The 22,826-nt window shown below is 38.3% G+C and overlaps 1 pseudogene; it reads left to right on the top strand.

The window, feature by feature from the left end:
- Nucleotides 1–8,933: 8,933 nt before the first annotated feature.
- Nucleotides 8,934–21,932, top strand: LOC105041512 (plasma membrane ATPase-like; annotated as a pseudogene).
- Nucleotides 21,933–22,826: the final 894 nt, after the last annotated feature.

Raw genomic sequence — 22,826 nt, 5'->3', positions numbered from 1 at the left:
TGCCCAAAGTAAAAGAAATTTCTTAGCAGGCACTAGGGTGCAAAACCAAATGAATCAAATTAATTTGACCAGCAATGTGGTACAGGAGAATGTTGCCATAAATGTGTGATAAGATTAGGAAAAAGCAAAGTGAGGAACACATGGTAAAGGAACTCAAGGAGTGTAATATCGGTTGAAGGCAAAGTGGTAGAGAAGTAATAGAAATTGTGCGAGGACGTGATCAACAAAGTTTTAAGAAATTTCAAAATTTTTTTCCAAAAAAAAAAAAAATCAGTTCTCAGCTGTGGAGTATCCCAACACTTTGTGGCGTTGTTTGGATTCCTTAAGAGTCCAAATTTTACGGGAATCAAGTCCCGCGTCACCTGCGTTAGCATCCGCATCGGCTTCTCTATCGATTTAATCCCATTACGGATAGCTTCTCGCCTTTTCATACTTTTTTTCTAGCTGGTGTTGTTCTGGTTGGTTCGCCACTCTCCACTCTTTTCTTCTCCTTCTTTATTGCAAAGGAATTGGAGTGGGCCATCTATGCATCCGGGCTCGATAGGAGTCTGTTGAACATTTCTTTCTGAGATGTCATTTTATTAAATATTTGTAGTGCACCATTAAGCAACTTGTTTGAGTTCGTAGGATGCCTTAGTGAAGGCCTGGTGGATGATTTGAGGCGTCCCCACTTCTTCTTTGCAGGAGAAACAACACGAGCGGCCAATCCGAGGACACTCCATATATCGCTGGCCGTGGTGGATCGAGGATAGGAGATGGAATGACCTGGAGCTTCAGGTTTCTTCTTAGAAAGGGGTATCAACAGGAGGTGCAATTACTTGAGCTTCTTGAGTGAGCCTTCTTGTGTGGGCTTAATCTGTTGGGCTCCTGAGTTGGGCCCAAATTGGAGACCTGATTCTTATAGTTTTACTTTTATACTTTTTTGCCTGTTTCTTCTGAAGAAAATCTTCCTCTCCCTTCTCTTACCCTATATTTGAATCGTTTTCTTCAATTCAATATCTTATTGGATTCATGGGTGCTTACTGCTTGGGCACTGGTTTTTTATGTGAAAACAAAAAGCAAAGGTTCTTGGCAGCCTGTTTCATTTGATCCTCTTAAATCTTAATGAAATGATAATGCTTGGCATTCTCCAATGAAAATTTGGATACAAACACGAAGACTTGGAAGAGTTGAGAATTATGATCATATCAAGATGTTCCCAACTTGATGAAGAAGAGAAGGAAGTTTATCGATTTACCTAAAGAAATATAATCATTTGGATATATTGGGTATTGTTTATTACTTACCTCTGAGTACAAGTTTATAAGTTAATTGGTTTATGTTACAAATTCATATGATGGTAAACTATTTGCTCCTTATATTTAGGTCAACATAATAGAAACAGATTATTGATCCGTTATTTTAAAATCAAATCATAAATTAACAAGGGGGGACGAGCACCAAGATGCAAAGGGCATGTTACCATCTTCTACATGATAGCAATATGACAAGTAACTGTGCTCAACCTCAATCTAATATGAACATATAGTAATTGCAATTTGATAGATTTACTGCAACAAACAGTGGGCACAACTCATTTAATAATTATCATTAGCAAAGATTTATGTAAGTTTAGAAACTGAAGTAAATTCTTTTTTATAAGCAAAATTTTTGGCTTTTCGCACCCCCCATCTCTCATCCAAAAAAAAGAAAAAAAAATCATAAAAGAATAGATATTAGCATAATTTGCATTCTATATCCACGTTGTCCAGACCACTCAATAGCACAAGCCTTATGCACCAGGCCGCCCTTTTTATAAAAAGCACTCACTCGCAAGGACATTTTTTTATTTTTTTTTCTTTTTTTTCTATTCACTTATTGAAAAATCTCTTTAAATTAAAAAGAAAGAGCATCAAGCAGATCTTGATAACCAAGAAACCATCATAAATATTATTTCCAACTCCTGTAGTCTATCTTTTTTCATGAAAACTTCTACTAGAAAATAAACAGAAAAAGGAGAATTGATCGAGATACAAAGTGAAAAAGCCTCATCAAATTGATCAACTCCATTAGGATATCCTCCAAACTAGGCATGTTGTTGCCATCCCCGCTCATCTTTGCAAAGATGAATTCCTGAGAGACGAAATCCTAAAAAATTATAATGCCGAAGATATATAATAGAGAAAGAGAGCAATAAGAAAAAAGAGTTTTGAAAGCAGAAGAAGTGAAGCAAAAACCACTACGTCTCTCTTTTCATAGTGGTTCACTCGATTCCTTCCCGCGAATCCCTCTTCCAATATAACAACCTCGATGCAGGCCCCAACAGACGATTCAAACAACAGATAGCAAATGTGGCTAATCAATAGAAAATTATGAAATTTTGTTTCAAAAAAAATTAAAAGAAAATTCATTCTCAGCCAAGGAGTACCCCAACACTTTATCGTATTGTTTGGATTCCTTAGAGTTTAAATTTTACTGGAATCGAGTTTCGCGTCACCTGTGTTAGACATGCTTAATGGTGCACCACAAATGTTTGGTGTTCTGCAGACCCCGGGCAAGTCCCGCAGGCCGCTCTGATTCCTTTGCATTGAAGAAGGAGAAAAAAAGAGCGAACCAGAGCAAGAGTGCGAAGAGGCGGGAAGCTATCCATAACGGGATTAAACCGATAGAGAAGCCGATGTGGACGCTAATGCAGGTGACACGAAACTTTATTCCAGTAAAATTTAAACTCTACGGAATCCAAACAGTGCCATAAAGTGTTGGGATGCTCCACGGTTGAGGACGATTTTTTTTTTTTGGAAAAAAAATTCATAATTTTCTATTGGTTAGTCGTAATCGCTATTTGTTGTTTGAATCATCTGATGGGGCCTGCATCGAGGTTGTTATATTGGAAGAGGGATTCATAGGAAGGAATCGGGTGAACCACTCCTGAGAAGAGACGTAGTGGTTCTTGTTTCACTTGTCCTTTTAAAACACTTTTTCCCTATTGCTCTCTTTCTCTATTAAATATCTTCGGCATTATAATGTTTTAGGATTTCATCACTCGGGAGTTTGCCTCGGCAAAGTTGAGCAGTGATAGCAACAACATGATTGGTTTCGAGGATATCTTAGTGGAATCGATCGATTTGGTGAGGCTTTTTTACTCTATATCTCGATCAATCCTGCTTTTTCTTTTTTGTGATATACAGTAGAAGTTTTCATGGAAAAAAATAAAGACTAGAGAAGTTGAAAATAATGTTTATGATGGTTTCTTCGTTATCAAGATCTGCTTGATGTTTTTTCTTGCTTTAATGGGATTTTTCAATAAGTAAATTTGAGAAAAGGGAAGGAAAATCAGAGATTTTATCTTGTGAATGAGTGCTTTTGATAAAAAGAGCGACCTGGTGAACAAGGCTCGTGCCATTAAGTGGTCTGGGAGGATCGGATGTACAGGGAGTAATTGTTTTTGGACCTGTGACACCTTAGTCATAAATCGCAATGTTGCAATCTTACCGTTCTATGATGCTTACTCTATGAACAAGTGCATCTGATGCTTGCAATTGATTTTTTTTTTTTTTTTTGATTAGATGGAACTCTTTATATATATCGAAAAATGTTTTTGTTTAGATCAAATCTTCTTTTTCATTTTTAAGTATCTACTTGTTTACATATTGCTTGTTTTATTTTTATATTTGTGAATTGGAACTAAAAGGCTAAACTTCTTTGAACTGGGTTGAACATAGGTGTGGCAATTAGATTGGATGCTGATTGCATCATAAATTTGTCAATTTAAATTTGATTTATTTATTAAATAGACTAAAATTTCAGTTATGAATCTGACCTATTTATTAAATTTTTGGTAACCCAACCCAACACATATAATCTATTTATAAAATAGACCGAATCATGTTAAATAGATTAAGTGGATTTTGAACCGATTAAATAGATTTAAATGAATTAAACAAGATAAGTGGCTTAGGTTAAACAGGACATAAATATGTTAAGCTAGTTTTAAATAAATTAAATATATCTTAAGGACACTAGACATTTCGATGTCGACTGTTTTACATTAGCCATTTTGATGGTACATTTTTTGAAAGGACATTTTGATTACACATTGGAAACAGATATTAGACCTTTGCAACTGCAAGGAAGATGTTAGAAAGATGGTTCGCACTGTGATTGCAAAATATGCAGAGCGTGGACTTCGTTTATTGGCTGTTGCACAACACGTCTGATTCCTTTTATCCTGGTTTTCTCCATCATGTCATGGAATTTATGCTCTCTGGTCATTAAATTCTGTATATTTGCTGGGCAGGAAGTGATAGAATTTGACGCCTTGAGATTCGGTTCCTATTGAGCCCACAGCGAAGTCCGCGATGAAAAACGGAGTCCAACGAGCCTAAGTTCATCTCAAACGGAGTCCGGATGATCGAGATATGCTCGATTGAAGTCGGCACAGAATTCGAAGTGGTGAAGGACTACCGGCGGCAGCGCGGCAGTGCATGGCTCAGGTGAGGCAGCACGCGACCTGGGCACACAGGATGCGGCCCAAGTCTAGGCGTGCGAGTATGAGGGCGCGGCCCAGGCCCATGCGAGCCTGCATTTGGAAGCCCATAGCCCGATCCACCGTGAATCGGACGGTGCACAGTCAGGCACGTGGACCGAGGGGGCATTTCCCTTCGATTTTTCATGGTCCATCATGGACCGCACAGTGTTTCTGGATCATTTCTCGCAGTCTATGCACTATTTCATGGACTAAGGTGCGATCTGATTGTCCTGAATGCTTTCGATCGAGATCCAATGGTTCAAGGAGTCTCTTTGGGTCTTTTAACGAGTCTGTTTTCTGTTTGTGTTGGGTTTTTAAACCTTTAAAAGGCCTGATCACGCAATAGAGAATTATGGCGATGCAGTTTTCTTCAGCAAAAATAGAGAACCCACAAAGAGAGAGAGAGAGAAACGCTAGGATGCTGAGAGGAGAAGGAGCAGGGAGGCTTCTGGACAGTGGACAACGGTTGTTTTAGGGGTTCGGGGGGTCTTTCTAGAGATAGAGCTTTTGTGAAGAAGAACTTTCTGTGAGGAAGAAATTGGGTGTACGAGAGTTGAGGGTGAGATCTCTTCTTGTAATATTTTTTTTTCTCATAGTGAAATTTGCATGCCCTATAGAGGCGAGCCCTTTTTTAGCTTATCTACATATTTGATTGTTTTCTATTTTATTTCTTCTTTCTTTCTACTGCATCGTACGGTATCAAAAAGGTCCTGGGAGGTGGTGCTCTGACCAAACATCCACCTACAAGTGGTATCACAGTGAGATGGTACAAAGATGCAGATTGCAGCGGTGGTGAGCAAGACTGAAGATGGAGAAGACATGATCAATCAAGATGGAGATCAACAAGTTTGATGGAAAGAGCAATTTCTCCTTGTGGCAGGCAAGGGTGAAGGACGTGCTCATCCAGCAAGGGTTGATAGATGCTCTCTTATGCAAGGAGAAGCCGACCACCATGGAGGTGCAGGATTGGAGACGGCTACAGATGCAGATGGTGAGTACCATCCGTATGTACCTAGCGGATGAGGTGGTGATCCATGTGCTTAGCGAAACTTTTTCAATGATACTGTGGTCGAAGCTCGAGGAGTTGTACATGGTGAAATCTCTCACCAATACTTTTTTTCTCTGGAGGCAGTTCTATTAACTACGGATGACTGAGGGATAGAGCGTGCAGGAGCATCTCAGCAACTTTCAGAAGATCCTCACCGACCTCCTCAGCATTGGTGAGAATGTTGAGGAGAAGATCGCAACTTCCAGAAGATCCTCACCGACCTCCTCAGCGTTGGTGAGAATATTGAGGAGAAGATCAGGGTGTTGGTTTTACTAACGTCGCTTCCTCCTTTGTATGAGTTCTTGGTGACTGCTCTTCTAATGGGAAAGAGCACCATCAAAATAGATGAGATCACCATGATGATATTTCAGAATGAGGTTCTCAAGAGAAATAACCTAGCTTCGAGCTCAGGCGGCGGTAGATCAGCTTTGATAGTTTTTGGAGGAACAGAAGGTGGTATACGGAGCGATAGAAGATCGCGACGAGGGCGATCAAAGTTCAGGAGGAACTTGAGCAAGATCAGATGTTACCAGTGTGATGAGTTGGGACATCTAGCCAGAGATTATCCTCAACTCAAGGATCGAACGATGGCTGCTGTAGCGATAGCTAGTAGCGATTCAGAAGGAGATATCTTGGAGATATCTAACAAGGTATCTACTTTTTTCCAGCAGTGGATTTTAGATTCTGCATACATCTATCGTGTATATTTTAGAGATGAGCAGTTTGACTCCATGGAGAACAGTGAGGGCACTGTTTATCTGTCGGATAGATTATGCTGTGCGATCAGAGACATCGGGATGATCAGTTGGAGGATACATGATGGTGCAGTGAGGAGAATAGAGGTGATCTGATACATATTTGATTTCAGGTGGAATCTTATCTCATTGAGCAGATTGGATTTGAGAGGCTACAGGACGGTAGCTGGTGGAGAAATCTTGAAGGTATTATGCGGTGATAAGATTATTCTAGAGAGAAAGAAGAGGAGGAGAGGACATTATTATTTGGCAGGGAGCCCAGTGCGAGGTGGAGCTTCAAAAATCAAGAGTCCAGAGCGAGATGGAGCTCCAAGTGAAGGTGGATCGGACACAAGACAGGAGACTCGGGAGGATGAAAAGTGATATCGCAAGATGAGATTCCTATTGCCGCAGGATGATACCCCGAGCAGGTCTCAGATCAGGAGAAGAACAGCATACAATGGAGATGGGATTGAGTGTCCTGGCTCGACTCCCATGTTTGCCCATCCATGATCAGTAGGCAATTGCCCCAGGACATGGGGGCGAGGAGATCCAAAAGCTCTTGGAGTCAAGAGACGGCCGAATGTCGAGTCGAGATAGAAATTGTTAAGATTTGATGCCTCAAAATTTGATCCATATTGAGCCCACAGCGATGTCCACGATGAAAAACGGAGTCCCACGAGCCTAAGATCACCTCAAACGGAGTCTGGATGGTCGAGATATGCTCGATTGCAGTCGGCACCGAATTCGGAGCGGTAGAGGACTGTCGGTGGCAGCGTGGCTGTGTGTGGCGGTGCGCGGCCTAGGCGCACGAGCGCGCGGGCGCAGCCAAGGCCCAGGCACGCACGGGCGTGGCCCAGGCCCACACGAGCCCGTGCCTGGGAGCCTGTAGCCCGATCCATCGTGAACCGGACGGTGCACAGCTAGGCGCGTGGACCGAAGGGGCATTTTTCCTCAGTTTCTTGTGGTCCACCATGGACTGCACGGTATTTCTGTATCTTTTATCGCAGTCTACGCACTGTTTCATGGATCAAGGCGCGATCAGCTGGTCCTGGGTCTTCCGGTCGAGATCCAACGGATCAAGGGGTCTCTTTGGGTCCTTTAAGGAGTCTGTTTCCTGTTTGTGTTGGGTTTTTAAGCCTTTAAAAGACCTGATCACGCAACAGAGAATTATGGCGGGCCAGTTTTCTTCAGCGAAAACAGAGAACCCACAGAGAGAGAGATGTTAGGACGTTGAGAGGAGAAAGAGCAGGGAGGTTCTTGGACAGCGGACAGCGGTCGCTTAAGGGGTTTAGGAAGATCTTCCTAGAGAGAGAGCTTTTGTGAGAGAGAACTTCTTGTGAGGAAGAAATTGGGTGTATGAGAGTTGAGGATAATATCTTCTCTTGTAATATTTTTTTTTTTCTAATAGTGAAATTTGAATGTCCCGTGGAGATGAGTCTTTTTTTGGCTAATCCATATATTTGATTATTTTTTATTTTATTTTATTTTTTTCTTACTGTATCATGTGGTATCGAAAAAATTCTGAAAGATGATGTCCTGACCAAATATCTACCTACAGAAAAAAGTTTCTGAGAGGACCAAAGAGAGTGCAGGGTCACCGTGGCAATTGGCTGGTCTCTTGGGAGATACAAGTGCCAACCAGCTGAAACTAACAGTTGTTGGACTTTACGGTACTTACCGTCACAGAAGTAAGTTTTTGATATCAAGGGAAAAGGATATTTATTTGATACAAGTTTAAATGGGTCTGAATGGAGGAAGATCTTGGGAAGAGATAAGATTAATTAAATATACATTTTGGATAGGCAGTTAGGCAAGTTGTTATTATTATGTCTATACTTGTTGTATAGTTAAGGTTTCCGATGAAAACTAATCAATTTGTCACAGGATAAGTTTGTCATATCTAAAGACCCAAACTCATTTTTCCTGGATTAGAACTACTCCAAAGTTTTTGGAAGTCTATAATTTTTTTTCAAGTATTTCCGATATCATATATATTTATCTGGCCAAATTGTTTCTGAATACTGAACTTGTGACTGCGTATTAAACAAAGGTTGCATACAACCAGGCTATAGAATAAAATTTTTAATAGTTTAATGGTAGGACAGTGAGAATCCTTGGACGCATATGGTGGATCTTCTTTAGAATGACTTTGTCACGTTGAAATTTGAAAGCATACGCTCTAGGATAAGCCTGAGCTTATCGATGTGAGGGTAAGGATGGGATAGGATAGGGGTGAGATAGAAGAGTCCATTTGTATAAGAATTTGAAACGACTCGTTGAAACGACTCGTTGAAACGACTCGGATGATTCGATTTGGACAACAATTTGATTCTAATCTACGCATGGGCACAACACTTCCTTCCGCCTATTAGTTCTATTTGACCTACATGTGAATATAATTTTCATGGAATGTACCCTGATAAGATTTGAAGGAACATAAGCAGTTTTTATTTCTCCAACAAAAAGACTCCAAGTTCTGATGACCTAAGAATCTCCTAAGTTGTAAAGAATCTATACGAAGCCGAGTGCACTGGAGTTTTACTGCTCTCTTTCTCTCTTATTTATCTTCTTCATTATAATTTTTTAGGATTTCATCTCTCGGGAGTTTGTCTTTGCAAACATGAGCGGGAATTGCAACAACATGATTGGTTTGGAGGATATCCTAATGGAGCCGATCGATTTGGTAAGGCTTTTTCACTCTGTATCTCGATCAATTCTGCTTTTTTTGTTTATTTTTTTAGTAGAAGTTTTCAAGGAAAAAGATAGACTACAGAAGTTAAAACTAATGTTTATGATGGTTTCTTGATTATCAAGATCTGCTTGATATTTTTTTTTTTTTTGATTTAAAGGGATTTTTCGATAAGTTAATAGGAGAAAAGAGAAGGAAAATTAAAGGTTTGTCTTGTGAACGAGTGTTTCTGATAAAAAAGACGGTCTGGTGCACAAGGCTCATGCCATTGAGTGGTTTGGGAGGGTCGGATATATAGAGAGTGATTGTTTTTATATTTTGGATCAGTGACACCATGGTCACAAATCACAATGTTGGAATCTTATCATTCCATGAAGCTTACCCTTTGTGAACAAGTGCATTTGATGCTTGTAATTTTTTTTTTTTTTTTTGATTTAATGGAACTCTTTTTATATATTGAAAAACAATTTGGCTTATATCAAATTTTCCTTTTACTTTTTGAGTATCTACTTGTTTACATATTACTTGGTTTATTTTATTATTTGTGAACCGGAACTAAAAGGCTAAACTTCTTTCAACTAGGTTGAACTTAAGGGTGGCAATCAAGTTAGATGCAGGTTGCATAAAAAATTTGTCGATTCAGACTTGGCCTTTTTGTCAAAAATTCAGGTATAAATTTAGATATGAATTTCATCTATTTATTATATTTTTGATAATTTGATCTGATCTATATAACCTATTTATTAAATAGATCAAATTAAGTTAAATAGATTAAGTGAAATTTTAATCGATTAAATGGATTTAAATAAGTTAAACAAGATAAGTGGCTTAGGTTAAACAAGATATAAATAGATTAAGCTGGTTTTAAATAAATTCAACATATCTTGAGTAGGTTAAATGGGTAAAATTATGATCCGACCTAACTATTAAACGGGTCAAAATGGTTTAACTCGAAGCCTTTATCCATTTAATAAATAGGTGTAGATGTGCCGACATGTTTATTACCTAAATTCATTTATGTCAAATCCAAACATGTATAAAGCTGGTTATTTATGAATTAGGTTAACAGATCGGGTCATAAATTGCCATTCATAGTTGAACTAAAATATTAGACTTTTTTTTTAGAGAAAATAAAAGTCTAATTTTATGTGAATAAAGAGGGCTGTTTTGTAACTGAGAATCTACAAACTGTTCATGATTTGATATATTTTGCACCAAGGAAGATGCAGGTTGTATTCTTTGGAATAGAACTGTTTTTGTTTAATTTTTAATCTATTATTCAATCTGTTGGTTTTCTTGATATCACCTCAGGTACAAATTCCTATAGGGGAGGTGTTTCAGCATCTTAAATGCACCAAAGACGGCCTATCCTCCCAGGAGGAAGGAGCCAACCGGCTCCAGTTCTTTGGGAAAAACAAGCTCGAGGAGAAAAAGGTCAGTACTTCCTATCAGATCATTCGCCCTATTTTCTGTCTCTTTACTGAAACCATGACTGTATGGTTCTTTAATGGCAGGAATCAAAATTTTTCAATTTTTTGGGGTTTATGTGGAATCCACTCTCATGGGTCATGGAATCAGCTGCACTACCAGCCATTGTATTGGCAAATGGCTCTGGGAGACCTCCTGATTGGCAGGACTTCATTGGAATCATTATTCTGCTCCTGATCAACTCCACCATTAGTTTCATTGAAGAAAACAATGCCGGTAATGCAGCTGCTGCTCTCATGGCTAATCTCGCTCCAAAAACTAAGGTTACGAGACATGACAATACCTCCACAATGTTTTGAATCTTTTCATCTAATATTTTTTTTTTTAATTTTTCTTTTTTTTTTTTTTACTACTCATGACAATGTCTGCAGGTGCTTAGGGATGGCAAGTGGAGCGAGGATGATGCAGTGATTCTTGTTCCTGGAGATATCATCGGTATCAAACTTGGAGATATCATTCCTGCCGATGCATGCCTCCTCGAGGGTGACCCACTAAAGATTGATCAATCTGCACTCACTGGAGAATGCCTTCCTATGACCAAGAATGTCACGCTCCAAATCCGGGACATAACACGGCCATGCTACCGAGGGATGGAGCTCACGATAACACGAAGCCAATCCATCATAATCATCTAAAATCCGTCAAATAAAAAGATTCAATTCTATTATTCATCAAATAATCAAACCAATATTGGTTCAGAGCATCTAAATCCAAAAGCAAGTACTAACCCGAATCTCAACATTCATAAATAACTACAAATCCATGATTATAAAATAAATTAAATTTTGGCTGCCAAATTTTTCAACTTGCTATGCCGATCTTCAAGCTTGGATTCCTTTTGCCGATCCTAACCTTATTTCTCTGTTCAAACAAAAAGAAAACAAAAAGAATATGAGCTACACTAGCCCAGTAAGTAGAACTTGCACTTCCTTGTCGGATCAAACATAAGTTTTTCATGATAATATAATATTTAAAAAATAACAGATAATATAAAATAAAGTATTTCATAGAGCATATAACAAAACAAGTTATAAACTCATCATGCATGCATAAATCATGTATATTTCACAATCATGAATCGTAAATCATTTTCATCATGTATTCATGTCATGTTTCAAAACATTGCTCACAGATATTCATGCTAAGGTCACTATTATACCCGTGACAGGGCCATGTTTCTTAATCGACAGAGTTCTTAATTCATGTGCCAACTTTATACCCGCTGGCAGGACCATGTTTCGTGTGGATGCTAGCTCCGGATGTCGACCTTCCCGAAGGAATTCATTCATAGCCATCTGAGAGCCTTTGAAATCATTATATCTTTTTCTTAAAGCATACATATACATCGATGGAAAAATAATGAAATTCATGCTTCATAATCATGCTATTTTCATAAGACATATTCATGAAATCAATGCTCATAATAAAACATGCTTTTTCATATCATATATGCCGATCCTTATTTTATAATTTCATCAATAACAATTCTTTGCATGAAAATATGATCATTTAAAAATAAATAAGAAGCATAAGATCCACTTACCTCGTTCATCTTAGATCTTCAGACTTCGTTAAAAGAATCAACTAATCCTATTTAAAATATCAAATCATCATCAATTTCTATTCCATAAATATAATAAGATTAAATCATAAGAAAAGAGGACTGTTGTCCGGATATGTCGGACCATCCAGATACCAGGGCAATTCAGGATCTCTGATCTGAGGGTCAGATTCAAATGACTTGATCAAGAAATCGTGAAGCACAGATCGGATTAAGGTCAAGATCAATCAATAAGGTTCTTTAATAATGAATTTGAAAGATCCTTGATATGATCAAATGAGGTTGACATACAGCACGGATATCAAAGCAACTTCGAATCATCTTGTTAGAGTCAATATGAACCCCTGAAAGATGAAGGCATGACTCGGTACAGGATTCATAGACCTTCTTAGAGAGAGAAAGTCAGTCATGAGAGAGAAAGTAGAGAGAGAAAGTGGAGAGAGAATCTTCGTATCCTTCAAAAGTGGCAATCATGATTGAGATCATTAGTGGTCATATCGGGGTGACTTAATATGGATTAACTATGATTGATGTTATCAATTTCAAATAAGGATTGGATCGGGATCTAATCTATTGTACGAATTTTGGAGCAGTCTCAGATCATTATATTTTCATCTCAAGTTTATCCTAGGGTCTGTGATGCAATCAGAGAGAGAAAATGACCCTAGAAAGATGAAATCCATAGAAAGAGATAAAAGATCTAGAGAGAGAAAATAGAGAGAAAATTTAGAGAGAGAAAATGGAGAGAGAATGTAGAGAAAGTCCAATTCTAGAGAGAGAAAGACTTAAGAGAGAGAGATGAGAGAAACTTTCTCTCACATATATTTTTTTTATTATTATTATATTTTTTTTCTTTTTTCTTTTTCTTTTTCTTTATCTCTCTTTTTATTATTATTATTATTATTATCATTATTATATATATGTATTTTTTTCTTTTTCTTTTTTTTTCTTTTTTTTTTCTTTTTCCCTTTTTCTTTTTCCCTTTTTCTTTTCTTTTCTTCTTCTTCTTCTTCCTTTTTCTTTTCTTCTTTCCGGGCTTCCATTGGGCCGAAATAGGGGATCTCACAATCCCCTGTTGGCTGGTCGGCTGGCGGTGCGACCGGCATGGGGCGGCCATCGGCAGGAGGAGGGGCGACCCAATGGCAAGAGGAGGGCCAAGCTGGTGGCCGACGGCGGCCACCGACGCCCAAACATACAAAAGGGACCGAATCCCTTTCTCAAAGAAATCCGGCGACTCCGGTCACCAGCGATCGTGCACACGGTCACGGAGAGGAAGGAGGAGAAGAGAGGAAGGGGAGGAGGCTCACCTTCAACGTCGGCGAGGCTTTTCCGGCGAGCAAAAAGGATGGCACAGGGATGGTCTCCGCGGTGGTTTTCCGACGATTGCCGCCGACTGGGTCTCCGATCTTTGGTGAGAGGGTGAGAGGAGGGTTCTCCTCCTTAAATAGAGCCGGAGGGGAGCTCTTTCCGACTCCAATTGGGAGCCGGTGAGAGGAGGAAGAATACTCCCTTCGGGAGTCTTCTCCTCTGTTTCTCCTTTTTTTTTTTTTCTGGTGGGCTTTGTGAGCTGGTTTTGGGCCCAATTGGACCGAGTTATCACATTCTACCCCCCTAAAAATAATTTCATCCTCGAAATTTAACATACCTTCATTTTCAAATAAGTGTGGATATTTCATCTTCATATCATCTTCAAGCTCCCATGTGGCCTCTCTCTCTTCATGATTACTCCAATGAATCTTTACATACGGAATGATACGCTGTCTTAGAACTTGCTCTTTTCGATCAATAATTCGAAGAGAAAATTCTTCATAGGTTAGATCTTCATGAACTTGCAAGGGCTCATACTTTATCACACTGTTTGGATCAGGTACAAACTTTCTCAGTAGTGAAACATGAAAGACATTGTGCACTTTGGATAAATCTGGTGGTAAGGCTAATTCGTAAGCAACATCTCCTACTCGATTTAAAATTTCAAAAGGTCCAATATATCGCGGACTCAGCTTGCCATGTCTCCCAAACCTCATGACACTTTTTGTAGGGGATACTTTTAGAAAATTATGATCACCAAAGTAAAATTTCAATTCTCTTCTTTTTCTATCTGTCCAACTCTTCTGTCTATCCTGTGCTGCTTTGAGTCTTTCCTTGATCAGATAGATTTTTTTTTTCTAGCATCCATTTATTATCAGTAAAATCCTTCCTTATTTACAATTAACGTATTTCATAATATCTTTTGATTTAAAGGATTAATATTTCTAATCAATTCAGACCACCACGCTTTTGCTGCGCACTCTGATCTTAATTTATCAAATTATCTAAATCTATAAAAAAATTAAAATATCTTTGTATATTAAATCAATCAAAGATAGATCCAACTTTCATATTTCAAATATAATTTAGGGTAAAATTTAAGATTTTTTTGTTATTACTATCTCTTAGGCATAGCACATTAAAATTAAATCTTCATCCACCTTCTATATTTGAACTTATTACATAAGCTTCACCACCCCTCAAGAATCCAATATGTCTAGAATTAATTTGAGTTAACCTTCGATTTACCTTACAATCATTTAGACAACTTCCAAACCAACCTTTCTTTGCAAAGAAATTAACATCAAAATCAGCAAAATTATCATATCCTTTATCCATATAGGTTTAGCATTCCAATATCATCAAATATACCTAACATAATATATCAATACCTCCCACTTCATTCTAGGGTCAGCACTTCTCGTACTCAGGTCAACTTTGCTAATTGAAATCTATGATATAACTCATCAATTCTATTATAGACCTCATATGCCACTTATGCATAAATTTCATCATAATACCTATTGATTCGAAATCAAATTATTGAATCCTTTCTTTTATATCTATCGTGTTCCTCATGATCTTAGCCTCAAGTTCAAATATCACTAAAGTCACAATCCTGAATAATGATAATCTTAAGTTCAAATACCACTTAAGTCATATTCTCTAGTGATCATAACCTAAACTTTATATCATTCTATCACGTCCTTAATGATCATAATCTTAAGCTCTGATATTATCCATTATACTCCATTCGGTCACATCCTATTGATCATATATAAAATTTTGATATTACTTTATAATTTCAATGATCTTAAACCTAAGCTCTGATATTGTTCTATCATATCCTAATCATTTATATCATTTATATCATAATTTCCAATGATTATAACCTAGGCTCTGATATCATAAAATGTCACGTCCCAAATCCGGGACATAACACGGCCATGCTACCGAGGGATGGAGCCCACGATAACACGAAGCCAATCCATCATAATCATCTAAAATCCGTCAAATAAAAAGATTCAATTCTATTATTCATCAAATAATCAAACCAATATTGGTTCAGAGCATCTAAATCCAAAAGCAAGTACTAACCCGAATATCAACATTCATAAATAACTACAAATCCATGATTATAAAATAAAATAAATTTTGACTGTCAAATTTTTTAGCTTGCTATGCCGATCTTCAAGCTTGGATTCCTTTTGCTGATCCTAACCTTATTTCTCTGTTCAAACAAAAAGAAAACAAAAAGAATATGAGCTACACTAGCCCAGTAAGTAGAACTTGTACTTTCTTATCGGATCAAATATAAGTTTTTCATGATAATGCAATATTTAAAAAATAACAGATAATACAAAATAAAGCATTTCATAGAGCATATAACAAAACAAGTTATAAACTCATCATGCATGCATAAATCATGTATATTTCACAATCATGAATCATAAATCATTTTCATCATGTATTCATGTCATGTTTCAAAATATTGCTCACAGATATTCATGCTAAGGTCACTATTATACCCATGACAGGACCATGTTTCTTAATCGACAGAGTTCTTAATTCATGTGCCAACTTTATACCCGCTGGCAGGGCCATGTTTCGTGTAGATGCTAGCTCCGGATGTCGACCTTCCCGAATGGATTCATTCATAGCCATCTGAGAGCCTTTGAAATCATTATATCTTTTTCTTAAAGCATACATATACATAGATGAAAAAATAATAAAATTCATGCTTCATAATCATGCTATTTTCATAAGACATATTCATGAAATCAATGCTCATAATAAAACATGCTTTTTCATATCACATATGCCGATCCTTATTTTATGATTTCATCAATAACAATTCTTTGCATGAAAATATGATCATTTAAAAATAAATAAGGAGTATAAGATCCACTTACCTCGTTCATCTTAGATCTTCAGACTTCGTTAAAAGAATCAGCTAATCCTATTTAAAATATCAAATCATCATCAATTTCTATTCCATAAATATAATAAGATTAAATCATAAGGAAATAGGACTGTTGTCCGGATGTGTCGGACCATCCAGATACCAGGGTAATTCAGGATCTCTGATCTGAGGGTCAGATTCAAGTGATTTGATTAAGAAATCGTGAAGCACAGATCGAATTAAGGTCAAGATCAATCAATAAGATTCTTTAATAATGAATTTGAAAGATCCTTGATGTAATCAAATGAGGTTGACATAAAGCACGGATATCAAAGCAACTTCGAATTATCTTGTTAGAGTCAATATGAACCCCTAAAAGATGAAGGCATGACTCGGTACATGATTCATAGACCTTCTTAGAGAGAGAAAGTCGGTCATGAGAGAGAAAGTAGAGAGAGAAAGTGGAGAGAGAATCTTCGTATCCTTCAAAAGTGGTATTCATGATTGAGATCATTAGTGGTCATATCAGGGTGACTTAATATGGATTAACCATGATTGATGTTATCAATTTCGAATAAGGATCGGATCGGGATCTAATCTATTGCATGAATTTCGGAGCAGTCTCAGATCATCATATTTTCATCTCAAGTTTATCCTAGGGTCTGTGATGCAATCAGAGAGAGAGAATGACCCTAGAGAGATGAAATCCATAGAAAGAGATAAAAGATCTAGAAAGAGAAAATAGAGAGAAAATCTAGAGAGAGAAAATGGAGAGAGAATGTAGAGAGAGAAAGTCCAATTCTAGAGAGAGAAAGACTTAAGAGAGAGATGAGAGAAACTTTCTCTCACATGTATTTTTTATTATTATTATTATATTTTTTTTCTTTTTTTTTTCTTTTTCTCTCTTTTTATTATTATTATTATTATTATTATTATTATTATTATTATCATTATCTTTATTATATATATGTATTTTTTTCTTTTTCTTTTCTTTTTCTTTTTCTTTTTTCTTTTCTTTTTTTTCTTTTTCTTTTCTTTTTCTTTTTCCCTTTTTCTTTTCTTTTCTTTTCTTCTTCTTCTTCCTTTTTCTTTTCTTCTTCCCGGGCTTCCATTGGGCCGAAACAGGGGATCTCACAATTCCCTGTTGGCTGGTCGGCCGGCGGTGCGACCGACATGGGGCGGCCGTCGGCAAGAGGAGGGGCGACCCAACGGCAAGAGGAGGGCCAAGCCGGTGGCCAGCGGCGGCCACCGATGCCCAAACATACAAAAGGGACCGAATCCCTTTCTCAAAGAAATCCGGCGACTCCGGTCGCCGGCGATCGTGCACATGGTCACGGGGAGGAAGGAGGAGAAGAGAGGAAGGGGAGGAGGCTCACCTTCAACGCCGGCGAGGCTTTTCCGGTGAGCAAAAAAGATGGCATAGGAACGGTCTCCGTGGTGGTTTTCCGGCGATTGCCACTGACTGGGTCTCTGGTCTTTGGTGAGAGGGAGAGAGGAGGGTTCTCCTCCTTAAATAGAGCCGGAGGGGAGCTCTTTCCGACTCCGATTGGGAGCCGGTGAGAGGAGGAAGAAGACTCCGGGAGTCTTCTCCTCTGTTTCCCCTTTTTTTTTTTTTTTTCTGGTGGGCTTTGTGAGCTGGTTTTGGGCCCAATTGGGCCGGGTTATCACAAAGAATCCTGGGGATTTAGTCTATTCTGGCTCCACCTGCAAGCACGGTGAAATTGAGGCAGTCGTCATTGCCACTGGTCTCCACACCTTCTTTGGCAGGTCTGCCCATCTAGTGGATAGCACCAACCAAGAAGGACATTTTCAGAAGGGTCCTCCGGTCCATCGGAAATTTCTGCATCATCTCCATTGCAATTGGAATTGTTATTGAGGCGGTCGTCATGTATGCTGTGCAACACCGGAAGTACAGGGATGGAATAGACAACATCTTGGTCCTGCTGATTGGTGGCATACCCATAGCCATGCCCACGGTTTTGTCTGTGACCATGGCAATCGGGTCTCACAGGCTCTCTCAGCAAGGGGCCATCACTAAAAGGATGACCGCAATCGAGGAAATGGCCGGCATGGACGTGCTCTGCAGTGATAAAACTGGGACACTGACCCTCAACAAGCTGAGCATTGACAAAAGCCTGATTGAGGTGTTTGCTAAAGGTGTTGATAAGGAGCATGTGATTTTATTGGCAGCAAGAGCATCAAGGACAGAAAACCAGGATGCGATTGATGCTGCAATGGTTGGGATGCTTGCTGACCCAAAGGAGGTATATCTTGAAATTGCATGCTTTAAATTCAACTCCTCATAGGTGGAGAAACTCATATTTGATGTGATTATTAATATTGTTCTTAAGATGTATTAAATAGGCAAGAGCTGGTATTACGGAAGTACATTTTCTTCCCTTCAATCCTGTTGACAAGCGAACTGCACTCACCTACATTAATGCTGATGGAAGCTGGCATCGAGCAAGTAAAGGAGCTCCGGAGCAAGTATGTTGCTCTTTCTTTCTTTCTTTCATCCATGTTTTTTCTTTTTAATTATAAATAGTAATTGAAAGTCTGATGTCGATGGTTTTGTATTAGCCATTTTGGTGGTACATTTTTTGAAAGGACATTTTGATTACGCATTGGGAACAGATATTGGACCTCTGCAACTGCAAGGAAGATGTTAGAAAGAAGGTTCACACTGTGATTGCAAAATATGCAGAGCGTGGACTTCGCTCATTGGCTGTTGCACGACAGGTCTGAATCTTTTTATCCTGGTTTTCTCCATCATGTCATGGAACTTATGCTCTCTAGTCACTGAATTCTGTAAATTTGCTGGGCAGGAAGTTCCTGAGAGGACCAAAGAGGGTGCAGGGTCACCGTGGCAATTGGTTGGTCTCTTGTCCCTCTTTGATCCGCCAAGGCATGACAGTGCAGAGACCATTCGAAGGGCCCTAAATTTGGGTGTGAATGTGAAGATGATCGCTGGTCATTTCCCCACCTCTTTTGCCTTTGGAATTCTGTTGCATTGCTTTATGAATTGTCTTTTAATTAATGTCTTTTTATTTAATTTTATTCTTTTGGCTCATCAGGAGACCAACTTGCTATTGCGAAGGAGACAGGTAGAAGGCTAGGAATGGGAACAAACATGTATCCTTCATCTTCATTGCTTGGTCAAGTGAAAGATGAGGGTATCGCTGGACTTCCAGTAGATGAACTCATCGACAAGGCTGATGGGTTTGCAGGAGTTTTTCCTTTCCAGGTTAGCTTGAAGTATCATTATTGCCATCAGGGGATCTTATTTCCTGTATAAATTTCTTGTTGTAATATCATCTACCACAAAACAGAGCACAAATTTGAAATCGTAAAGAAGCTGAAGGAGAGGAAGCATATATGTGGAATGACGGGTGATGGAGTGAATGATGCCCCAGCTTTGAAGGTTGCTGATATTGGAATTGCTGTTGCGGGTGCCACTGATGCTGCTAGAAGTGCTTCAGACATTGTCCTCACTGAACCTGGGCTCAGTGTCATCATCAGTGCTGTTCTTACAAGTCGAGCAATTTTCTAGAGGATGAAGAACTACACGGTGATTTGAATCTTCCCACGCCCTAATTTCACCCACTTAATGTAACTTTGCTTGGTAGCATATAGTTTTACAGATCTCCTCCTCTGACTCAGATATATGCAGTATCCATTACCATACGCATGGTGGTGAGTTTTGGATAGAAACCAAACAGCCCTTTGTTTTTTTATAAATTATTTGCCTGATTACAGTCTGATGCTGACTTTGGCTAATGAACTATCTCATTTCATTTTCCATAGGTTGGATTTATGCTTATTTCTCTGATATGGAAGTTTGATTTTTCGCCTTTCATGGTTTTGATCATTGCCATCCTAAATGATGGTATGCATTATTCTAAAGTAGTAAAGTTTGAGTAGGAACTGCGTGCTTTGTCCATTGTTGCCCCTAGCTGACCTGATGCAGTTGTCATTGGTTGTCTAGTCTGAACTGAGTGGTTTTTCCAGGGTACCATAATGACCATCTCAAAGGATCGAGTTAAACCATCTCCAATGCCAGATAGTTGGAATCTGGGAGAAATTTTTACTACTGGTTCGGTTTCAGGCTGGTATCTTTCAGGGACGTCTGTGTTTTTCTTCTGGCTCATGCACGGTACAGACTTCTTTTCTGTAAGTTTCATTGAGCTCCATTCATCCTATGATCGTAGAGAGGATATCTGAGAAATCTGATTCATTATGGTATTTTTTGAATAGCCCTATAGTGTTGGGCGATTTTTCTGAAGTTTTTTTTTTCATGAAAATTTATATAATTAATCATTTCTTAATGGTATTTGTTAGTTAGAGATACCAGTAAGTAATTAGTAGAAGTCAAGTCACTGATTATTTCATCACTTATCAAGTTTGCTCCATCTGTAATATAACATGACCTCATGTAACAGTTAACTTCTGCTTCATGTAGAGTTTATTCAAAGTAATATCTCTTCGTCACAATCATGATGGGAAGATGTCTGCATTGTACCTGCAATTGAGCATTGTGAGCCAAGGCCTCATATTCGTCACCCGATCTCAAAGTTGGTCATATAGGGAACGACCAGGATTTCTCTTAGTTTGTGCTTTTGTGCTTGCTCAGCTGGTAAAATTTCTTAAAGCATTCCTCCACTTCTGAACGTGTAATCAATTGATGGTTCATTGTGAAGTTAAGCCATCTTGGGAAACATTTATCTATTGAATTGACACCGCAATTAACTAATGTTAGTGACATATAGGCATGACTTGTTTTGAAAGAAACTTACCTGCAGATTCTTTGTATATACCACCAAGTAACCTCTCTGCAATGTTAGACGTCATTTTCTTAGCTATTTCTTGACCGAGATTTTTATTTTTGGAAGGTTGCAACACTCATTGCTGTCTATGCGAACTGGAGTTTGGAACAGATAAAAGGTATTGGTTGGGGCTGGGCTGGAGTTATCTGGCTGTACAGTGTTATCACCTATGTTCCCCTTGATTTCTTCAAATTCACGGTTCGCTACATTCTCAAGGGAAGGGCTTGGGATTACGTCTTGGAAAAGAAGGTATACCATTGTAGTGATATTGAATTTGTTCCTTTATTTACTTTGATGATGCCAAGCAATCATATGTCTGGTAAAAAAAAAAACAGAAACTCAAAGTTCGTATAAAGCTTTTCTTCCTCGTTTCTCTTATTACGGATGACAGACTGCCTTCACGACCAAGAATAGTTATGGAATACCTGAAAGAGAAGCCCAATGGGCCACATTGCAAAGGACTCAACATGGACTTCAAGCCCCAGAAACGAGCACCCTTTTCTCCGTCGGGAATAGCTACAGGGAGCTTTCAGAAATTGCTGATCAAGCTAGGAGACGTGCCGAGGTTGCGAGGTACATTGCTTTTATTGGATTAGTTGGCAAGTATCCTAACTCATCATCTCCCAGAACTCTTTGCATCAAGAGGATATCTCTGTGGATGCCAATTTAGTGTAGCTCACTCATGGTATTTGAGAGATGACTTTAATGATCCTCATGTCCTTTGTGGACAGAATTTATTTCTTTCCATCAAACTTACTATTACAAACTTTTTTATGCTCTGTTACTTGATTTCCTTGGATCCAAGTAGTTAAGTCGATGGCTCCTATATGCTCCATGATCATAGATTAGCAGCACTAACCTATGGTACTTCATGACTGTTATTTCGGATTAATCAACTAATTTTGCATATTTATGTTATTAGAGCTGAAATCCACTTGTTCTTATCAACTCCATGTAGTCGTCTGTGATCGTTAATGAGTCTTTATTGGCACATTTGACTTTCATGTCAAACTAAAATAGCATGAAAAATTCTGTTTCATTCTTGTTGTTTTCTTTCAAGTTCTGATTTGACCGACTGTATAAGATAAGCTCGATATGCTGTTTTTAACCGTATATATTCTCTCTGCTTGGCCCCCAAAGTAGTCATAAGTTGATAGTGTACAAGTCATGCTAGGTTCATCAATAAACTACCCTTGGTTTTAAAACATTTTACTAGTTTTGACAAATTAGCTTATAGAATAATTATTAAGTAAATAAAAATAAAATAGGATAAAATCAAGATAAATATTGGTGGTCGTAGGTTGTTAGAGAGGGAGAAGGAAAAAGAGCGGGAATAGGTTTGTTAGTTTGGGTAGAAAGAGAGGAATTTGGGGCTGTTTGCAAATTTTTTGACAGACCTAAAGGACTTCAATTCTTTTTCTGATATAGCATAGATTTCTAGGTCTATCAGAGAATGAATCCTAAACGATAGTAGGATGGGAGTCGTACGTATATAAATTTTTGACCAAAGTCACAAGTCTATTACTAATCTCAAAGGGCTTCAGCAGTCTCTTCTGTTTAGTTATCTCAAGTACCATTGTTGATGTTATCTGACGTTAGTTGAGGAAAGCTTGAGTTTTTGTTTTTTAATGCTTGACAGTTAAAACTGTTTATTGCAAATAGAAACGCCAAAGATTATCCTGCATTCTCTAAACATCCATGGTTTTAGCACTTCAAATAAAATAAAGAAAAAAAAAAAAAGAAGCACCAATGGTTTTAGCAAT

The sequence above is a fragment of the Elaeis guineensis genome, chromosome 3, assembly GCF_000442705.2.
Source record: "Elaeis guineensis isolate ETL-2024a chromosome 3, EG11, whole genome shotgun sequence".
In the NCBI taxonomy this organism is placed as follows: Eukaryota; Viridiplantae; Streptophyta; class Magnoliopsida; order Arecales; family Arecaceae; genus Elaeis; species Elaeis guineensis.
The sequence above is the reverse complement of the archived record's forward strand: the minus strand, read 5'-3'. Positions and strand labels throughout refer to the sequence as shown.